We start from the raw sequence: 6876 nt of genomic DNA, 5'->3' as shown, positions 1-6876 counted from the left end.
TAATGTGGTAAATTTTCACAACATCAATAAAAATTTGAAGTGTATATTTATAATTATAAAATTTAGTCACTAGTTTCAATTGATGTTATATACAAACTTATGGAAGTAAATTTTGAAGAGTTCAAATTTCTGACCTTGTTTACAAACTTTAAATCGTTTTACGTGTAATTTGAATATTTTTTCCCTATCTTATAATATCAAGACAGTTATATAACTAAAAAAGTAAAATTATCTATAAAAAAATACTTCTATGACATAAAATTCTTAATTTGTGAGCCTTCCATACAAGCTAGACAACAAGTTTCTGCCCGAGTGTTGTTGCAGTGGAACTATTAGTATGAAACGGTGAGTTCAAATGTCGCTAGTCGCTAGAGGAAGGACTTGAACCTTCGACCTTGTGGTTAACAGCCACACGCTCTAACCAACTGAGCTACTCCAGCAAACATTAAAGAATATTTTTTTTTAAAGAAATAATGAAACCTAATTGCGGCCCTAAGATCTCATATTTAATTAAAGTCGGAACTAAAATGGACCATTTAATTAAAGTCGGAACTAAAATGGACCATTATTCTTTTTTTTTTTTAATGCCATGATGATTTACAAGGTAGTATATGTTCTACTTTCTCAAACATTTTCAAACAAAAAATGTAAGCCCCCACCGCGGGTAACTAGATGTCATTACACTAAATGGTAGTTGGCACAATCAACCAATCTGAATAGCCACATATCTTAATTTGAGGCTCACCATACACAACCCAACCTTAGCCTTATACCATAATATAATGTGGTAAGTTTCACAACATCAATAAAAATTTGAAGTGTATATTTATAATTATAAAATTTAGTCACTAGTTTCAATTGATGTTATATACAAACTTATGGAAGTAAATTTTGAAGAGTTCAAATTTCTGACCTTGTTTACAAAATATTTTTTTCTCTAATGTAAGCCAAGTTTCTGCCCGAGTGTTGTTGCAGTGGAACTATTAGTATGAAACTGGTGAGTTCCCCTTGTGGTTACCCATTTAATTAAAGTCGCTAAAATGCAAGGTAGTATATGTTCTATACTTTCTCAAACATTTTCAAACAAAAAATGTAAGCCCCCACCGCGGGTAACTAGGATGTCATTACACTAAATGGTAGTTGGCACAATCAACCAATCTGAATAGCCACATATCTTAATTTGAGGCTCACCATACACAACCAACCTTAGCCTTATACCCATAATATAATGTGGTAAGTTTCACAACATCAATAAAAATTTGAAGTGTATATTTATAATTATAAAATTTAGTCACTAGTTTCAATTGATGTTATATACAAACTTATGGAAGTAAATTTTGAAGAGTTCAAATTTCTGACCTTGTTTACAAACTTTAAATCGTTTTACGTGTAATTTGAATATTTTTTTCCCTATCTTATAATATCAAGACAGTTATATAACTAAAAAAGTAAAATTATCTATAAAAAAAATACTTCTATGACATAAAATTCTTAATTTGTGAGCCTTCCATACAAGCTAGACAACAAGTTTCTGCCCGAGTGTTGTTGCAGTGGAACTATTAGTATGAAACTGGTGAGTTCAAATGTCGCTAGTCGCTAGAGGAAGGACTTGAACCTTCGACCTTGTGGTTAACAGCCACACGCTCTAACCAACTGAGCTACTCCAGCAAACATTAAAGATATTTTTTTTTAAAGAAATAATGAAACCTAATTGCGGCCCTAAGATCTCATATTTAATTAAAGTCGGAACTAAAATGGACCATTTAATTAAAGTCGGAACTAAAATGGACCATTATTATTCTTTCTTTTTTTTTAATGCCCATGATGATTTACAAGGTAGTATATGTTCTTATACTTTCTCAAACATTTTCAAACAAAAAATGTAAGCCCCCACCGCGGGTAACTAGGATGTCATTACACTAAATGGTAGTTGGCACAATCAACCAATCTGAATAGCCACATATCTTAATTTGAGGCTCACCATACACAACCCAACCTTAGCCTTATACCCATAATATAATGTGGTAAATTTCACAACATCAATAAAAATTTGAAGTGTATATTTATAATTATAAAATTTAGTCACTAGTTTCAATTGATGTTATATACAAACTTATGGAAGTAAATTTTGAAGAGTTCAAATTTCTGACCTTGTTTACAAACTTTAAATCGTTTTACGTGTAATTTGAATATTTTTTTCCCTATCTTATAATATCAAGACAGTTATATAACTAAAAAAGTAAAATTATCTATAAAAAAAATACTTCTATGACATAAAATTCTTAATTTGTGAGCCTTCCATACAAGCTAGACAACAAGTTTCTGCCCGAGTGTTGTTGCAGTGGAACTATTAGTATGAAACTGGTGAGTTCAAATGTCGCTAGTCGCTAGAGGAAGGACTTGAACCTTCGACCTTGTGGTTAACAGCCACACGCTCTAACCAACTGAGCTACTCCAGCAAACATTAAAGAATATTTTTTTTTTAAAGAAATAATGAAACCTAATTGCGGCCCTAAGATCTCATATTTAATTAAAGTCGGAACTAAAATGGACCATTTAATTAAAGTCGGAACTAAAATGGACCATTATTATTCTTTCTTTTTTTTTAATGCCCATGATGATTTACAAGGTAGTATATGTTCTATACTTTCTCAAACATTTTCAAACAAAAAATGTAAGCCCCCACCGCGGGTAACTAGGATGTCATTACACTAAATGGTAGTTGGCACAATCAACCAATCTGAATAGCCACATATCTTAATTTGAGGCTCACCATACACAACCCAACCTTAGCCTTATACCCATAATATAATGTGGTAAGTTTCACAACATCAATAAAAATTTGAAGTGTATATTTATAATTATAAAATTTAGTCACTAGTTTCAATTGATGTTATATACAAACTTATGGAAGTAAATTTTGAAGAGTTCAAATTTCTGACCTTGTTTACAAACTTTAAATCGTTTTACGTGTAATTTGAATATTTTTTTCCCTATCTTATAATATCAAGACAGTTATATAACTAAAAAAGTAAAATTATCTATAAAAAAATACTTCTATGACATAAAATTCTTAATTTGTGAGCCTTCCATACAAGTTTCTGCCCGAATGTTGTTGCAGTGGAACTATTAGTATGAAACCGGTGAGTTCAAATGTCGCTAGTCGCTAGAGGAAGGACTTGAACCTTCGACCTTGTGGTTAACAGCCACACGCTCTAACCAACTGAGCTACTCCAGCAAACATTAAAGAATATTTTTTTTAAAGAAATAATGAAACCTAATTGCGGCCCTAAGATCACATATTTAATTAAAGTCGGAACTAAAATGGACCATTATTCTTCTTTCTTTTTTTTTTTTAATGCCCATGGATGATTTACAAGATAGTATATGTTCTATACTTTCTCAAACATTTTCAAACAAAAAATGTAAGCCCCACAACGGGTAACTAGTATGTCGTTACACTAAATGGTAGTTGGCACAATCAACCAATCTGAATAGCCCACATATCTTAATTTGAGGCTCACCATACACAATCCAACCTTAGCCTTATACCCATAATATAATGTGGTAAATTTCACAACATCAATAAAAATTTGAAGTGTATATTTATAATTATAAAATTTAGTCACTAGTTTCAATTGATGTTATATACAAACTTATGGAAGTAAATTTTGAAGAGTTCAAATTTCTGACCTTGTTTACAAACTTTAAATCGTTTACGTGTAATTTGAATATTTTTTTTCCTATCTTATAATATCAAGACAGTTATATAACTAAAAAAGTAAAATTATCTATAAAAAAATACTTCTATGACATAAAATTCTTAATTGTGAGCCTTCCATACAAGCTAGACAACAAGTTTCTGCCCGAGTTTGTTGCAGTGGAACTATTAGTATGAAACCGGTGAGTTCAAATGTCTAGTCGCTAGAGGAAGGACTTGAACCTTCGACCTTGTGGTTAACAGCCACACGCTCTAACCAACTGAGCTACTCCAGCAAACATTAAAGAATATTTTTTTTTAAAGAAATAATGAAACCTAATTGCGGCCCTAAGATCTCATATTTAATTAAAGTCGGAACTAAATGGACCATTTAATTAAAGTCGGAACTAAAATGGACCATTATTCTTCTTTCTTTTTTTTTAAACCCATGATGATTTACAAGGTAGTATATGTTCTATACTTTCTCAAACATTTTCAAACAAAAAATGTAAGCCCCCACCGCGGGTAACTAGGATGTCATTACACTAAATGGTAGTTGGCACAATCAACCAATCTGAATAGCCACATATCTTAATTTGAGGCTCACCATACACAACCCAACCTTAGCCTTATACCCATAATATAATGTGGTAAATTTCACAACATCAATAAAAATTTGAAGTGTATATTTATAATTATAAAATTTAGTCACTAGTTTCAATTGATGTTATATACAAACTTATGGAAGTAAATTTTGAAGAGTTCAAATTTCTGACCTTGTTTACAAACTTTAAATCGTTTTACGTGTAATTTGAATATTTTTTTCTATCTTATAATATCAAGACAGTTATATAACTAAAAAAGTAAAATTATCTATAAAAAAATACTTCTATGACATAAAATTCTTAATTTGTGAGCCTTCCATACAAGCTAGACAACAAGTGGAACTATTAGTATGAAACCGGTGAGTTCAAATGTCGCTAGTCGCTAGAGGAAGGACTTGAACCTTCGACCTTGTGGTTAACAGCCACACGCTCTAACCAACTGAGCTACTCCAGCAAACATTAAAGAATATTTTTTTTTAAAGAAATAATGAAACCTAATTGCGGCCCTAAGATCTCATATTTAATTAAAGTCGGAACTAAAATTTAATTAAAGTCGGAACTAAAATGGACCATTATTATTCTTTCTTTTTTTTTAATGCCCATGATGATTTACAAGGTAGTATGTTCTATACTTTCTCAAACATTTTCAAACAAAAAATGTAAGCCCCCACCGCGGTAACTAGGATGTCATTACACTAAATGGTAGTTGGCACAATCAACCAATCTGAATAGCCACATATCTTAATTTGAGGCTCACCATACACAACCCAACCTTAGCCTTATACCCATAATATAATGTGGTAAGTTTCACAACATCAAAAATTTGAAGTGTATATTTATAATTATAAAATTTAGTCACTAGTTTCAATTGATGTTATATACAAACTTATGGAAGTAAATTTTGAAGAGTTAAAATTTCTGACCTTGTTTACAAACTTTAAATCGTTTTACGTGTAATTTGAATATTTTTCCCTATCTTATAATATCAAGACAGTTATATAACTAAAAAAGTAAAATTATCTATAAAAAAATACTTCTATGACATAAAATTCTTAATTTGTGAGCCTTCCATACAAGTTTCTGCCCGATGTTGTTGCAGTGGAACTATTAGTATGAAACCGGTGAGTTCAAATGTCGCTAGTCGCTAGAGGAAGGACTTGAACCTTCGACCTTGTGGTTAACAGCCACACGCTCTAACCAACTGAGCTACTCCAGCAAACATTAAAGAATATTTTTTTTAAAGAAATAATGAAACCTAATTGCGGCCCTAAGATCACATATTTAATTAAAGTCGGAACTAAAATGGACCATTATTCTTCTTCTTTTTTTTTTTTAATGCCCATGATGATTTACAAGGTAGTATATGTTCTATACTTTCTCAAACATTTTCAAAAAAAAATGTAAGCCCCCACAACGGGTAACTAGATGTCATTACACTAAATGGTAGTTGGCACAATCAACCAATCTGAATAGCCACATATCTTAATTTGAGGCTCACCATACACAACCCAACCTTAGCCTTATACCCATAATATAATGTGGTAAATTTCACAACATCAATAAAAATTTGAAGTGTATATTTATAATTATAAAATTTAGTCACTAGTTTCAATTGATGTTATATACAAACTTATGGAAGTAAATTTTGAAGAGTTCAAATTTCTGACCTTGTTTACAAACTTTAAATCGTTTTACGTGTAATTTGAATATTTTTTTCCCTATCTTATAATATCAAGACAGTTATATAACTAAAAAAGTAAAATTATCTATAAAAAAATACTTCTATGACATAAAATTCTTAATTTGTGAGCCTTCCATACAAGCTAGACAACAAGTTTCTGCCCGAGTTGTTGCAGTGGAACTATTAGTATGAAACCGGTGAGTTCAAATGTCGCTAGTCGCTAGAGGAAGGACTTGAACCTTCGACCTTGTGGTTAACAGCCACACGCTCTAACCAACTGAGCTACTCCAGCAAACATTAAAAATATTTTTTTTTAAAGAATAATGAAACCTAATTGCGGCCCTAAGATCTCATATTTAATTAAAGTCGGAACTAAATGGACCATTTAATTAAAGTCGGAACTAAAATGGACCATTATTCTTCTTTCTTTTTTTTTAATGCCCATGATGATTTACAAGGTAGTATATGTTCTATACTTTCTCAAACATTTTCAAACAAAAAATGTAAGCCCCCACCGCGGGTAACTAGGATGTCATTACACTAAATGGTAGTTGGCACAATCAACCAATCTGAATAGCCACATATCTTAATTTGAGGCTCACCATACACAACCCAACCTTAGCCTTATACCCATAATATAATGTGGTAAATTTCACAACATCAATAAAAATTTGAAGTGTATATTTATAATTATAAAATTTAGTCACTAGTTTCAATTGATGTTATATACAAACTTATGGAAGTAAATTTTGAAGAGTTCAAATTTCTGACCTTGTTTACAAACTTTAAATCGTTTTACGTGTAATTTGAAATTTTTTTCCCTATCTTATAATATCAAGACAGTTATATAACTAAAAAAGTAAAATTATATATAAAAAATACTTCTATGA

At 30.9% G+C, this 6876-nt stretch overlaps 8 non-coding genes across 8 annotated transcripts; all 8 read right to left on the bottom strand.

The window, feature by feature from the left end:
• Positions 1-366: 366 nt before the first annotated feature.
• On the bottom strand, positions 367-440 carry TRNAN-GUU. Its single transcript has one exon. It is a non-coding gene; the product is annotated as a tRNA-Asn (tRNA).
• Positions 441-1594: 1154 nt separating this feature from the next.
• Positions 1595-1668, bottom strand: TRNAN-GUU. The gene has a single exon. It is a non-coding gene; the product is annotated as a tRNA-Asn (tRNA).
• A 717-nt stretch (positions 1669-2385) lies between these two features.
• TRNAN-GUU lies at positions 2386-2459 on the bottom strand. Its single transcript has one exon. It is a non-coding gene; the product is annotated as a tRNA-Asn (tRNA).
• A 705-nt stretch (positions 2460-3164) lies between these two features.
• Positions 3165-3238, bottom strand: TRNAN-GUU. The gene has a single exon. It is a non-coding gene; the product is annotated as a tRNA-Asn (tRNA).
• A 684-nt stretch (positions 3239-3922) lies between these two features.
• TRNAN-GUU lies at positions 3923-3996 on the bottom strand. Its single transcript has one exon. It is a non-coding gene; the product is annotated as a tRNA-Asn (tRNA).
• Positions 3997-4685: 689 nt separating this feature from the next.
• TRNAN-GUU lies at positions 4686-4759 on the bottom strand. The gene has a single exon. It is a non-coding gene; the product is annotated as a tRNA-Asn (tRNA).
• Positions 4760-5447: 688 nt separating this feature from the next.
• Positions 5448-5521, bottom strand: TRNAN-GUU. Its single transcript has one exon. It is a non-coding gene; the product is annotated as a tRNA-Asn (tRNA).
• Positions 5522-6204: 683 nt separating this feature from the next.
• TRNAN-GUU lies at positions 6205-6278 on the bottom strand. The gene has a single exon. It is a non-coding gene; the product is annotated as a tRNA-Asn (tRNA).
• Between the last annotated feature and the right edge of the window lie 598 nt (positions 6279-6876).

Source organism: Ipomoea nil, unplaced genomic scaffold (genome assembly GCF_001879475.1).
Source record: "Ipomoea nil cultivar Tokyo-kokei standard unplaced genomic scaffold, Asagao_1.1 scaffold0164, whole genome shotgun sequence".
Taxonomy (NCBI): Eukaryota; Viridiplantae; Streptophyta; class Magnoliopsida; order Solanales; family Convolvulaceae; genus Ipomoea; species Ipomoea nil.
The sequence above is the reverse complement of the archived record's forward strand: the minus strand, read 5'-3'. Positions and strand labels throughout refer to the sequence as shown.